This window comes from Hypanus sabinus, unplaced genomic scaffold (assembly GCF_030144855.1).
Source record: "Hypanus sabinus isolate sHypSab1 unplaced genomic scaffold, sHypSab1.hap1 scaffold_588, whole genome shotgun sequence".
NCBI classification, from domain to species: Eukaryota; Metazoa; Chordata; class Chondrichthyes; order Myliobatiformes; family Dasyatidae; genus Hypanus; species Hypanus sabinus.
This window is the reverse complement of record NW_026781446.1, coordinates 101,994-116,041: the sequence shown is the minus strand read 5'-3', so window position 1 is coordinate 116,041 and position 14,048 is coordinate 101,994. Positions and strand designations below refer to the sequence as shown.

General features: G+C 47.1%; 1 long non-coding RNA gene across 1 annotated transcript; it reads right to left on the bottom strand.

The window, feature by feature from the left end:
• Nucleotides 1–1,587: 1,587 nt before the first annotated feature.
• LOC132389522 (uncharacterized) lies at nucleotides 1,588–13,392 on the bottom strand. Its single transcript, XR_009510580.1, has 3 exons — nucleotides 13,361–13,392; nucleotides 9,120–9,287; nucleotides 1,588–1,925 (listed from the first exon to the last, which is right to left on the bottom strand). It is a non-coding gene; the product is annotated as an uncharacterized LOC132389522 (long non-coding RNA).
• Between the last annotated feature and the right edge of the window lie 656 nt (nucleotides 13,393–14,048).

The window sequence follows — 14,048 nt, the reverse complement described above, 5'->3', positions numbered from 1 at the left end:
TGCTGATTTTCCACACACAAATAAATCAAAAGGAATTTCCCCAATGAAATCGATAACTAATCAATACACCCCCAAATCTGTTCATATTCCGGTTGCAGGCCCCAATTTTACTCTGAATTGTTATGCTTTAGAAATGAACCAGCAGCAATGGACTACACCTGGAGTCTGTTTTTGATGTTAAAACAATCTTTAATAGAATCTACTTATACAATAACTTAAGGAAGATAAACAAAAGTTAAGTGGCATGTGTGTAAATATAGCTCCCAAACTATTCTCGGGGGAAACAAGGCTTGGAGTCTTGAGATGGTAAAGTATGAATGTTCAATTCATCCACAGAATAGGTGATGAGAGAGAGATATTTGTAATCTAGGGTAAATGTCGAGAGAAGGCAATTATGTTGAATTCCACAGGTTCCATGGTTGTAAAATGAGAGAATAGTTGCTGTAGATTTTATCTGTCATCATTCCAAATCCACATATGAATTATCACCGAAAGTGACTTGTCACAAGAGGTATCGTCAAGTGAATTACCACACCACATCTAGGCAAGGGTTAACACATCAGTGGTCTTCACAGGATACCCCAAAACAGATCCACTCCTATGGATCAAACAAGGTAACAACCACACATTCGATGTATGCTGAATTGATAATTAACCCACCATTGTGGGCATAGAAAAATTCCAAACAGTGACCCTTGTCCACTAGTTCCCTGGGTTCGATCCTTCCATTTTTCCTCCTTCATCCCCATCTGACTCTGAGTGTCTATGTCCTCGGTTAAACTAAACAAGCTGCGAGCAATGTAAAATAGCTGCAAGTCAGACTGATTCATCTTCTTCATTTCTCTCTCATAAAATGATAGTCCACAGCAAACGAAACCTAGAGATTCATAAGAATGGCCACTCCTCATTGTGATCCGACTGGTGTACCAGCAGTTGGGATGACTAAGTGAATCCTGTCCCACATTCTCAGCAGATGAACGGCTTCTCCCCGGAGTGAACTTGCCGATGTCTCTGTAGGCTGGAAGAGCGAGTGAATCTCTTCCCACATTCTGAGCAGTTGAACGGCCTCTCCCCAGTGTGAACTCGCTGGTGACTCTGTAGGGTGGATGACTGAGTGAATCTCTTCCCACATTCTGAGCAGGTGAACGGCTTCTCCCCAGTGTGAACTCGCTGATGTCTCTGTAGGCTGGATAACTCAGTGAATCCTTTTCCACATTCTGAGCAGGTGAATGGCCTCTCCCCAGTGTGAACTCGCTGATGACTCTGTAGGTGGGTTAACTGAGTGAATCTCTTCCCACAGACTGAGCAGGTGAATGGCTTCTCCCCAGTGTGAACTCGCTGATGTACCAGTAGGGTGGATGACTCAGTGAATCTCTTCCCACAGATTGAGCAGATGTACGGCTTCTCCCCAGTGTGAACTCGCTGGTGTTTCCACAAGGTGGAAGAGTGAGTGAATCTCTTCCCACAGTCTGAGCAGGTGAACGGCTGCTCCCTCATGTGAACTCGCTGGTGAGCCATTAGATCAGATGACCGAGTGAACCTTTCCCCACAAATTCAGCAGATGACCAGCCTCTGCACAGTGTGAACTGACTGGTATGACCACAGGTGGGAAGACCGACTGAATCCCTTCTCACACACAGAACAGGTGATTGGCCTTGCCCTGTGTGAGCTTGCTGATGTACATTCAATTGTGATAAGCAAGTGAATCCATTCCCACTGTCTGAGCGGGTGAACGGCCTTTCTCCTGTGTAAAATGACGGGCATGCAAGTTCGTCAAATGCACGAGTGAATCCCTCCCCACAGTCTGAGCTGGAAGGATGGTTGATTGAATCTCTTGCTCCACTTCTTAAATATCTAGACAGAGACAGCAAAACTGGCGTACCAAGTTTGAGATTCCTGGAGACAAATTCCTTCTCATTTTTAACCTGTAAAAAGATTTTCAAAATCCATCAGTGGGTTTAGGACAACATTTCAGTTGAGATTACTTGAGTTGCCAAGGTTTGATCTGGTATCACACTGTTACAGTGAGGTACATCCCAAGCTGGAGAGAGAAATCATCTTCTGACTGGGCAGAGTGCTGGTATCTGGAATGACCATCAATTCCCTGATGCTCTTCCTGTCTCTATAAGAATGGGGCATTTCTGCCGTCTCAAATTTGTGCCTTGGCTCAGTCTGACTCTCTCCATTGGTATTATTCCCTGTTCCCACTGAGCTGCATGGGTGCCTGGCCCCACAGTAACTGAAACACTCTCACACAAATAGTTTTTCTTGATGTGCAGCTGGGATTTTCTTTTATGTGTTATTAACTTAAAGTGCCACAGTTTTAACGCCATATAAAAATTCCTGCTGAGGTGAATGGTTGGTTCGCACAGCTGTTAAAAGGGCTCAGAGTGAATTGTTGTAATATTTCAGGTTCTTCTAGAAATGTACAACACAGAAACAGACTAAAATAATCAATAGGGATGGGGGTAAGGGTAGGCCGGCAGGAAGGAGGCTACCTAGGCGGGAGATAAGGTATTGCTCCATCGACCTGTGTCTCCATCTTGATGGCAGAGGAGGCCAAGGACAGACATGTCGGAGTGGGAGTGGTCTGTGGAATTGAAGTGTGTGGCCACAGGGAGATCCCGCCACTGCTGGAGGACCGATGGCTGGTGTTCGGCGAAATGGTCTTCCAGTCTGTGGCGGGTCTCCCCAAAGAATAAATGGCCACATCGGGAGCACCGGATACAGTATATCACCCCAGTTGACTTTCAGGTGAAGTGGTGCCTCACCTGAAAGGACTGTCTGGGGCCTGAGATAGTGGTGAAGGAAGAAGTGTGGGGGCATGTGTAGCACTTATTCCGTTTGCAGGGAAGAGTGCCCGGAGGGAGGTCGGTGGGGAGGGTTGGGGGGGAATGAATGGACAAGGGAGTCGCGTAGGGAGTGTTCCCTGCTGAAAGCCGAGGGGGGGGGGGGGGGGGAGAGGAAGATGTGGTTGGTGGTGGGATCATGTAGGAGGTGGCGGAAGTTACAGAGGATTATGCGTTGGATCTGTACGCTGGTAGGGTGATAGGTGAGGACTGGGGGGGACTCTATCCCTGGTGGGCTGGTAGGGGATGGGTGAGGGCAGAGGTGCGTGAAATATGGGAGGAACAATGGAGGGCAGAATTGATAGTGGACGAACGGAAGCCACTTTCTTTAAAAAAGGAAGACATCTCTTTTGCCCGAGAATGAAAGGCCTCATGCTGAGAGCAGATGCGGCGGAGGAATTGAGTGAAAGGGATAGCATTTTTGCAGGAGACAGGGTGGGAGGAGGAATAGTCTAGGTAGCTGAGGGAGTTAGTAGGTTTGTAGTAGACGTCAGTGGATCGGGTGTCTCCAGAGATTGAAACAGAAAGATCTAGAAAGGGGAGGGAGGTGTTGGAAATAGACCAGGTGAATTTGAGGTGAAAGTTGGAGGCGAAGTTAATGAAGTCCTAGGCCCCAGGCAGTCCTTTCAGGTGAGGCACCACTTCACCTGCGAGTCAACCGGGGTGATATACTGTATCCGGTGCTCCCGATGTGGACATTTATTCATTGGGGAGACCCGCCTCATACTGCGAGACCGTTTCGCCGAACACCGGCGCTCATTCCTCCAGCAGTGGCGGGATCTCCCTGTGGCCACACACTTCAATTCCACAGACCACTCACACTCCGACATGTCTGTCCTTGGCCTCCTCTGCCATCAAGATGGAGACACAGGTCGATGGAGCAATACCTTATCTCCCGCCTAGGTAGCCTCCTTCCTGCCGGCATGAACATCCAACTCACAGACATCCGTTGATACCCCTGCCCCCCACCCTTACCCCCATCCCTATCGATTATTTTAGTCTGGTTCTCTTTCTCTCTCTTTGTCCCCCCTCCCTATAATCTCTCCCCCCAGACCTACCTTTCTTTTTCTTTTATTTCTCATAATTCTCCACCTTCCCCCAGCCCATTTCCCTCCAGCCTATCACTTCCTAGCTCTCTACTTTAACCCTCCCCCCACTTCTTATCCCCCATCGACCATTCCATGTTACTCCACTCCTGATGAAGTTTTTCGGCCCAAAATGTCATTATTACCTCCTCCCATAGATGCTGTCTGACCTGCTGAGTTTTGCCAGCATTTCGTGTTTTTTTATTTATTTCCAGCATCTGCAGATTCACTCGTGTTGAACACAGAAACAGGTCCTTTGGGCCATCTAGTTTGTGCTGAACTATTTAAACTGCCCACTCCCACACCTCTACCATCCAGGTATCTACACAAACCTCTTAAATGTTGAAATCCAGCTCGCATGCACCACTCCTGATGGCTGCTCATTCCACACCCGGATGACCGTCTGTACGAAGAAGTTTCCCCTCATGTTCTCCTTAACATTTCACCTTTCACCCTTAACCCCTGGCCTCTGGTTGTAGTCCCACCCAATCTCAGTGGAGAAAGCCAGCTTGCATTTCCACTATCTATTCCTCTCTATCACAATCAAATCTCCCCTCAATCTGCTACATTCGAAGGAATAAAGTTCTGACCTGTTCAATCTTTCCTTATAACCCAAGTCCTCCAGACCTGGCAACTTTATTGTGAATTTTCTCTGAAATCTCTGAACCTCTTTTACAGCTTTCCTGTAGGCAGGTGACCAAAACTACACACAATACTCTAAATTAAGCCTCACCAATGTCTTCTACAAGTCAACATAACATCTATATATTGTCAATATTTGGTTCATGAAGGCCAGTGGGCTAAAATCTTTCTTTCCATCACTATCTAACTGTGAGACCACTTCCAGTGAATTAAGGACTTGTATTCCCAGGTCCCTTTCTTCCACAACACTCCTCCGTGCCCGATCAGTCATTGTGAAAGGCCTCCCTTGGTAGGTCAGACCAAAGTGGAACACCTATTTTCCATTTCTCAAACCATTTTCCCAGGGGGTCCAGATCGCACTGCAAGCCTTGATAGTCTTCCTCGCTGTCCACTACACCACCAGTCTTGGTGTCATCCACAAATCTGCTGATCCAGTTAACCACACTATCATCCAGATTACTGATATAGATGACAAACAACAACAGATCCAGCACTGATCTCTGTGGCAACCACTAGTCACAGTCCTCCAGTCAGAGAGGCAACCATCTGCTACCACACTCTGGCTTCTCCCAAAGACATTGTCTCATCCGATTTCCTGTCTAATCTTGAATGCTGAATGACTGAACATTCTTGACCAACCTCCCATATGAGGGACATCCATGCTAACATCCATGTAGACAACATCCACTGCCTTGTCTTCATCCACTTTCCTGATAACTTCCTCGAGAGACTCTATAAGACTGGTCAGTTTTATGACTTTTGGAGACCAGTTCACCTTCTACTCACTGAACTATTCATAGTAACAGGAAGTTTGACCAGTGGTGCCCAGGCGTTTGCATACTGGGGTGGAGAGCGCGGGGTGTGACGGGGGAGAGGGGGAGGAGGAGGAGGAGTGGGACTGACAAGGAGCGAAGAGGGAGAATGCGTGGGGTGAGTGGTAGATTTGGAGGGTGAGAAAGAGGGGAAGACACTATGGGATACGGGAGCCAGCAGGGAGAGTGTTTGAGAGAGGGGGGAGGGTGGGATGTAGGGAGAGAGACAGAGAGGGAGAGAGCTAGAAATGGAAGAGGTTACAGAGTGGTGGAGGCGACTGAGTGAGAGAGACGAGTTTGATTGAGGTGCATGAGAGAGGAGGAGATGGAGAGGGGAAGACAGAGGGTGACTGAGATCGAGTTGGTGGGTGATAGGGGTAGGGACAAGGATTGTGGGATGGGAGAGAGAATGGAAGAGTAAGAGAAACATGGATAGGGGAGAGAGGGAGAGAGAAATGAAGAGAGGCATGACAGAGTGAGGAGATGAAGAGAAACAAGAGAGAGGAGTACGATTTATTACTAGAGGGGTAGAGAGAGTGGCAAAAAAGGAAAGCGCGAGGAAAGGGGTGAAAGAGAGTGGGAGACTGGTCAAGTAGCAGTGCAACTGAGAGGGATAGGGAAGAGAGAAGCGGGAGGGAGAGAGGCGGTGAGGAAGCAAGGATGATTGAGGGGGCGATGATAAGGAAGGGGTGAGGGAGAGTTGAGAGTGTGGGAGAGAGGGAGCAAGAAGGGAGGGCTGGAGTAGAGGGCCCCAATGAGGAAGACTGTGAGGAGGGTGTGGTGAGGGAAGTGGGGTAAGTAGCTAGGGGTGAGGGAGAAAGGCAAGGAGACTGTGTGTCTGATTAGAATTGTTAGATTAACTATTTATCCAGTCCCCAGTTGCAGAGTCATTAATCACGTATGTTCACAACTCACCGAACAAATCCACCGTGGGATTACGGTTCCATGCTGGGAATTATGAGTGTGAGGGCAGCTTGCTGTTTTCGGTGTCGGATGTGGGAGGTCCCGGAGTCTCCTAGCCTCCCGGACATTCACATCTGCGCCGAGCTGCAGTTCCTAAGGGTCTGTACCAGGGAACTGGAGCTGCAGCTCGATGACCTTCGTCTGGTCAGGGAGAGCGAGGAGTTGATAGAGAGGAGTTACAGGCAGGTGGTCACACCGGGGCCATGGGAGGTAGACAAGTGGGTCACGGTTAGGAGGGGAAGGGGAAGAGTCAGGTACTAGAGAGTACCCCAGTGGCTGTACCCCTTGACAATAAGTACTCCTGTTTGAATACTGTTGCGGGGGGTGGGGGGGGTGAACAGCCTACCTGGGGGAAGCAACTGTGGCCGTGCCTCTGGCACAGAGTCCAGCCCTGTGGCTCAGAAGGGGAGGGAAAGGAAGAGGAAGGCAGTAGTAATAGGGGACTCGATAGTTAGGGAGTCAGATAGGTGATTCTGTGGATGCAGTCAGGAGATCTGGATGGTAGTTTGCCTCCCTGGTGCCAGGGTCCGGGAAACTTCTGATCGCGTCCAAGATATCCTGAAGTGGGAGGGTGAGGAGCCAGAGGTCGTGGTAGAAATAGGTACCAATGACATAGGTAGGAAAAGGGAAGAGGTCCTGAAAGGAGAATATAGGGAGTTAGGAAGGGATTTGAGAAGAAGGTCCGCAAAGTAGTAATCTCGGGATTACTGCCTGTGCCACGTGGCAGTGACAGTAGTCATGGAATGAGGTGGAGGATAAATGTGTGGCTGAGGGATTGAAGCAGGGGGCAGGGATTTAAGTTTTTGGATCTTTGGGACCTCTTTTGGGACAGGTGTGACCTGTACAAAAAGAATGGGTTGCACTTGAAAGCTAGGGGGACCAATATCCTGGCGGGGAGATCTGTGGAGGCTACTGGGGAGACTTTAAACTAGAATGGTTGGGGGGATGGGAATCAGATTGAAGAGACTAGGAGAGAAGAGGTTAGTTCACAAATAGAGAAAGCTTGTAGACAGTGTGAGGAAATCTAGGAATAATGGTGCATATTTCCCTGAAGGAGGAAGCTCATGTGGTGATGAAGAAAGCTTTTGGTATGCTGACCTTTGAGCATTGAGTACAGGAGTTGGGATGTAATGTTAAAATTGTACAAGGCATTGGTGAGGCCAGATTTGGAGCACTATATACAGTTCTGGTCACCAAATTATACGTAAGATGTCAACAGAGAACAGAGATTTACTAGAATGTTACCTGGGTTTCAGCACCTAATTTACAGAGAAAGGTTGAACAAGTTAGGTCTTTATTCTTTGGAGCATAGAAGGTTGAGGGGGGACTTGATGGAAGTATTTAAAATTATGCGGGGATTGATAGAGTTGATGTGGATAGGCTTTTTCCATTGAGTGTAGGGGAGATTCAAACAAGAGGACATGAGTTGAGAGTTAAGGGGCAAAAGGTTAGGGGTAACATGAGGGGTAACTTCTTTACTCAGAGAGTGGTAACTGTGTGGAACGAGCCTCCAGTGGAAGTGGTAGAGGCAGGTTCGATTTTTTCATTTAAAAAAAAATTGTATAGGTATATGGACAGGAAAGGAATGGAGGATTATGGGCTGAGTGCAGGTCAGTGGGACTAGTTGAGAGTAAGCGTTCGGCACGCACTAGGAATGCCGAGATGGCCTGTTTCTGTGCTGTATTTGTTATATGGTTTTACCGCGTACGATTCTGGTCTCCAGATCCGACAGCGGGGAGTTTTAACTCATATGGGGACCAACTGCAGCTCAACCGCAGCTGATGCGGGTGTTTCCTCTGTTCAGGTGGCGGTGAGGAAGGTGTTAATCTCGGGTTTGTGTAAATCCAGGGCCGGTTGCAGTGGGAAAGGGCCGAGACCGAGCCGGACAGCTGGAGGCTCCGGGCTCTCCAGTCTTGCATCCCTGGTGTTAGTTTTGCACTGTGTCGGGATCACAGGATCAGTCTGCTCTGGTTCCCCAAGCTGGGAGGGTGGACGTGGGTGAAGGGGGCCTGTCTATGTGTCGGTGTGGGGTGAATGGTCAGAAGGGTGTGGGGCCACTGGCGGAACGGAGGGTGGTTGGGGTACTGTGGGTGATCGGAAGTAACATGACCTGGGTGGATGGGCAAGGGGTAAATTACGTTGTCAACGAGGGTGGATCTGGTCCAATGAATCAGACAGCTCAGCTCGCATGTCCTTTCAGGAGGCCACAATTCTCTCATCATCTTAATCACTGACTAATCTTGCTGTTAACATTGAGTTTGTTACAGAGCCCCAGAGTCTGGGAATGGCTGGGTGGTAGGAGGCAGAGGGTGATGGTGAGAGGCTGTTTCTTGGACTCGAGTTCCATGCTTAGTGACGTTCCCTGGGGTTACACCCATTGCTACTTGTAATCTATGTCAATACTTTGGTTGAGAAAGTACAGGGTATGGGGAGAGAGTTTGCAGCAAGTTGAAACAAATACTGTTTTTGAAAGACAGTCAGTAAAAACACTCCCCTCTCTTTCCCTCTCCCCACTCAGATCTGACCAAAAGCGACTTCACAGGATGCAAGATCTTTTACTGAGTAACCACTGTGAGGGAATGGGAGTGGTTTCAAAGGGCTGGGCTGCTGGAAGCACATTACCAGACTTGGAGTGATTGCATCTGGGTCTGACAGAGGCATAACTGGTTCTGCTGGGCACATTCAGTCTCACTCCCAACTACTTCCTCCCTTCCTTTGTACAGGTATGTAATGTCTAAAGGACCAGTGTTTGAGTAAATGAGACTCACCAAACTTTCTCCTGACTGAATCACTGGAATCTGCGAGTCAGATGGGTTCTCTCCAGTCGGTGCTCTCAGTCCTCGGGCTGGTTCACTTGTTGCTGTTCCCTCGTCTTCAGTCGTGGTTTGCGTCCAGTTGGGGATTTTCTTCAAATAAATCTCTCACCACTGGTCGAACTTTAAACAGAGAGACAATGAAGCACATTAATAATGAAAAGGAGAGCTAAACATTTCTGTGTAATGTTACTAAGAACAAAACTCACTGAAATTTAAACACTGAAGGCAGATGTAATGACCTCAGTAAACAATCTTTTATTGTCCCTCACATGACACAGACGATATGGGATAAGAAGGAGCCATCATTCAGTCACGGTAAGACATACGACACAGGAACAGAATTAGGTGATTCGATCCATCTGGTCTGCCCACCACACAACCAGGGCTGATTTTTATTCCAACACCACATTCCTGCCTTCCTCCTGTAACCCTGAAGCTACTCAGCAATTACCAATATATTAATCTGTCACAAATATACCCAAATGGCAGCCTCAACCAACCTCTGTGGCAACAAATTCCACAGATCAGACATCTTTTGGCCATAAAATGTTTCTCATCTGAGTTTTAACGGGAAGCATCTTTATTCTGAGACTGTGTTGTCAGATCACAGACTCTGTGTCTAATGGAAACATCCTCTCCATGTCCACTGTATCCAGGCTTTTCAGCATTCGGTAGGTTTATTAACCATACATCCCTCCACCACCCCCACCGTCCCTCTCAACACCATTGAGCACAGGTCCAGAACCATCAAATGCTCCTCATTCATAACACCGATCGTTCCTGAGATTATTCATGTAAACCTTGTTAGGAACACTGTACTGAACACATTTCCAGGAAAAACAGAAAAATTGGTTCCAGGATAATTGACAGGGAAAAGTTGTGCTTTCATTACTGTTCTACTATCACATGTGCTGGCGCGTGGCCAAGTGGTTAAGGCGTTGGTCCAGTGATCTGAAGGTTGCTAGTTCGAGCCTTGGCAGAGGCTGCATGTGTGTCCTTGAGCGACGACACTGGTGCCAAGCTGTATGGGTCCTAATGCCCTTCCCTTGGACAACATCGTTGGCGTGGAGAGGGGAGACCTGCAGAGACTCCAACGGAGGCCTACAAACTATCACAGCCATTTTCATTTCCAGGTTAAAACAGGTCCATTTCATGAAATATAAACCAAGAAATAAAAAGAAACTGGAATTACCAGAAAGACTCTGCAGGTAAGGAACAGCTTACAATACAATTCAATTAATAACATTTCATCAGATTGAGTTCAAACATTTTCAGTTTTTAGTGCAGATCTCCAGCACAGCTGCCTGATTTCCACTGTGTAACAGTGAGGGGTGATTTCCAAACACAGTTTGAACACCAGACTCAGGGTCTATTTCTACCGTTGTAAACATGGAACAGCCCATTTACTCACAGCCTCTCCCTGTGAGAATGGAATGGGAACTCATCCTCTCCTCAGATTGGCAGCCATTGCTTCCAAAGGAACTCCAGAAACAAACATCTGATCCCAGACCAGAAATACTCGATCAACACCTCACAAGCCCAAACAGATCGATCCCTGATTCCACTTTAGCTGGATTAAAAACTATGATATCCCAGGACCCAACCTCACAGACTCACAGAGCTTAATCTGCCACTCACCGACCCTGAGAGTCTCACACATCGTCCCCACATCTCACACTGGGTAGTGCAATCTGGGATTTCCCCACAAACAATGACCAGCTGCTCGAAATTTCTGCTTCATTGCAGGACGAGCATTCAGCCTCATCTGTAGAAGCTCAAACCAAAGTCAAAGCTAAAACTCCAGCAGTTCCATCTGCCTGGACAGCCGATAACTGGATTAGAGCCCAAGCACCAACTCTCCCAGTACTCTTTGCTGCCAGCAAAATGCTGCAGTGTGTCAGCCCGTCACTGTTCATAAACGAGCACCTCCACAGCAATGCACAACAGAACCGGGACCTGATGACCCTCCGGCATTCCAGCTAACAATAACTGATTCTGGAAATGACTCAGCGAGGCCAAAGGATCAAAAGAACACTTCACAATGAAGACAGAGGTTGGAGGAAAGATTGCTGATATATAACATTGAGCTGGTGGGATACAGGGTGGACCGAAGATGACCCAGATGGGAGATGTAAATCACTGAAGCAGGAAGATGGGATTAGGAGACTGCACAGAGATTGAACAAGATGAGCAGAGATGAGCAGAGGGAACCAGGTGGGAGAAGGGATCATACATTCAGGGGTGCAGTGCTACCAGAGCTCACCGGACCACCGCTCCAACACCTCTGTAAAAAAGTCAAAATAAACATGTGGGTAATTTAACAGCAGCCACATATTAAATAGAGGGAATTCTACTGAAGCAGGGGGTTGGGAAGTTGGGGTGTTGGCTGGTGGGGAAAAGTACCAGTAATAACATTAGGATATTTGATCGTTTTTGGTGAAATCCTGGAGCTGTGACTGTTTTTTATTTAGGTATTTGTGAAATTCCTTCTCGCTCGACCCATTGTCCAAGGAAGCTGGGAAATACCTGCACAGAAGTGTAAGCATTTTCCTGCTCTTTCCAACGGGTACCATTGGATTCCAGGAAGGAGCTATATTAAGCAAGGAATGAACATAGAAACCCAAGTTTAGAAGTTGAAAACAATGAAAGAAAAATTCACTGCTCGCTCATCTTCTTCCTGATTTTGATCAAATACACAAGCTAATCATCCAAAATCCTCTTCTACACCTGGATAAATTTAGTTTTGTTTTACAAGCTAAATGGAAAAAAAAAACATTTCTGGGCTATAAGGTAGTTTTACGTCATTTCAACTATCATTAATAGCGGATCAACCCCTTGGCCTCGCTCCACCAACTGTAGCTGATGGGAAAGAGGCTCTTTTTCTCTTTGTGTTGATAGGAAAAAGAGTAATTTAGTGAGGCAATGAATGAGATGAAATGCATTTCCAAAACTCCCAAATGGTTGCTGCCCTCCCGTTAACATTTGTCACTTCCAAACTACGATATTTTCTATTTGTATAAATGTGATAATAATTTATGTAAAGATTCAAACTTCTTTAACTTTTTATATATTTAAAGACTAAACAGGACCTGTAAAGGTCGAACCACGTAACACCCGACGTGTGAGGATATTGTATCGACACTCACAGGTACACTTCCCATCCAACCATTTCTGCGAGAGAAATGGTACGAGGCAGAGTTGCCAACCTACCACTTTTGAGACTAGTATTCAGCAATATTCGTGGCTTTTGCAATAGTTCATCAGAGTTTATTTTTTCATACTTGATTACTTGGTTCCAATTTAGGTGGCTAAAGGTGTAAAAAATGAATTGCTTTATTTCTGTCATTTTCATACCTCTGAGGAACACTGCTAAGTGCTGCGGGCCCTGCCGTCTGCTCCGAATCACTCGTATTAGTAAGGCTACATCTATGGTGGTCCGTGGATTACTCAGTAATCCTAAAGTAAATTTTTCTCACTAACAACACTTGGGCTTCAAAGCAAAGTTATTTTACTTGCTTGATAATTATATGTTATGATAATCGGTTAAGTGCAACCATGCAATACTTTGTCATATTATTAAATTAAGTATTATATGGTTAATTTTACCAGTTATACACTGAAATGTAATGATAGGCTGTAATCTTGTTAATGTCTTAGCTATCACTATATTTCTGTGGAGCTCTGGAATTCATATATTTCTTTCACCTTGGTTTACTGCTTGCCATTATAGGAAGCCCTATGTATGTCACATCAAATTTGTGCACCTGCTCATTGCACGAATGTGGCAAGGCAGTTGCCCAGTAAATGAAATGAGCATGTACACAAATTGGATATCACAAACTGGAAGTGATTGATAAGTTCATGGCCTAAGGTGGAAGGAGTCAATTTTACAAAACCTAGCAATTTTCAATTATCTGAAACAGAAATACCACAAAAGTTATTAACTTCAAACTTTCTGCATAATCACTCAAAGAGTTGAACTACACGTGCAGGCACCGAGAGCTGTATAACTTCAGGCCTTCCAACTTAGGCCACGAACTTATCAATCAAGCAATCTCCCGCACCCCCCACCCCCACAGCTAAAACATTACCACTGCACCCCTGCTCCAGCCGTCCGGCAGAGCTCGGGCCCGGCCCTTTCCCAATGCAACCGGCCCCCGAGTTACACAACACCGGGATCATTCCCTACTTACCCCTGCTCGAATCGGAGAACCGCCAACAACAACGGCACTCGGCACCGCGCATGCGTTCAGCAGCGTTTCTCCCCAGCGCCACCGGCGGCCGGAGGTCTGCACATCGTCGCCGACGGCCGGTGGTCCGCACAGCGCCACCAGTGGCCGGAGATCCATATAGCGCCACCAGTGGCCTGAGATCCATACAGCGCCACCAGTGGCCGGAGATCCTTACAGCGCCATCAGTGGCCGGAGGCGGGAGGGACAACGGAGAGGTAAATCACAAACACAACAAAGTCTGCAGATTCTGGAAATCCAAAGCAACACAAACAAAATGCTGGCCGAACACAGCAGGCCGGGTAGCAAAGGGAATGGAAAGCAGAATGAATATGTTTGGACACCGGGAAGTCCCGCTCGGAGTGGATAGTTCAAAGGTTAGTTTATTATTAAAGCAGGTATCCCTAAATAACGCTTAGTTTTTTCTTTCTCCAGAGAACCACGAATCAAAGAAAGAGAATGAAAGTCGTTCACAGAGAAAAATCAAACTTCTACCCCACCCACCGGATCAAGAAGAGCGGGACCCCAATAATCAAACCCCAAAACCCAACCCTCCGCACAAAAGTGAACAATAATATCGACCCCCGATAAAAAAAACACTCCTACCCCGCACAACTGCGGAGGAGCCGGTGTCACCAGTGTCGAGGCGGCC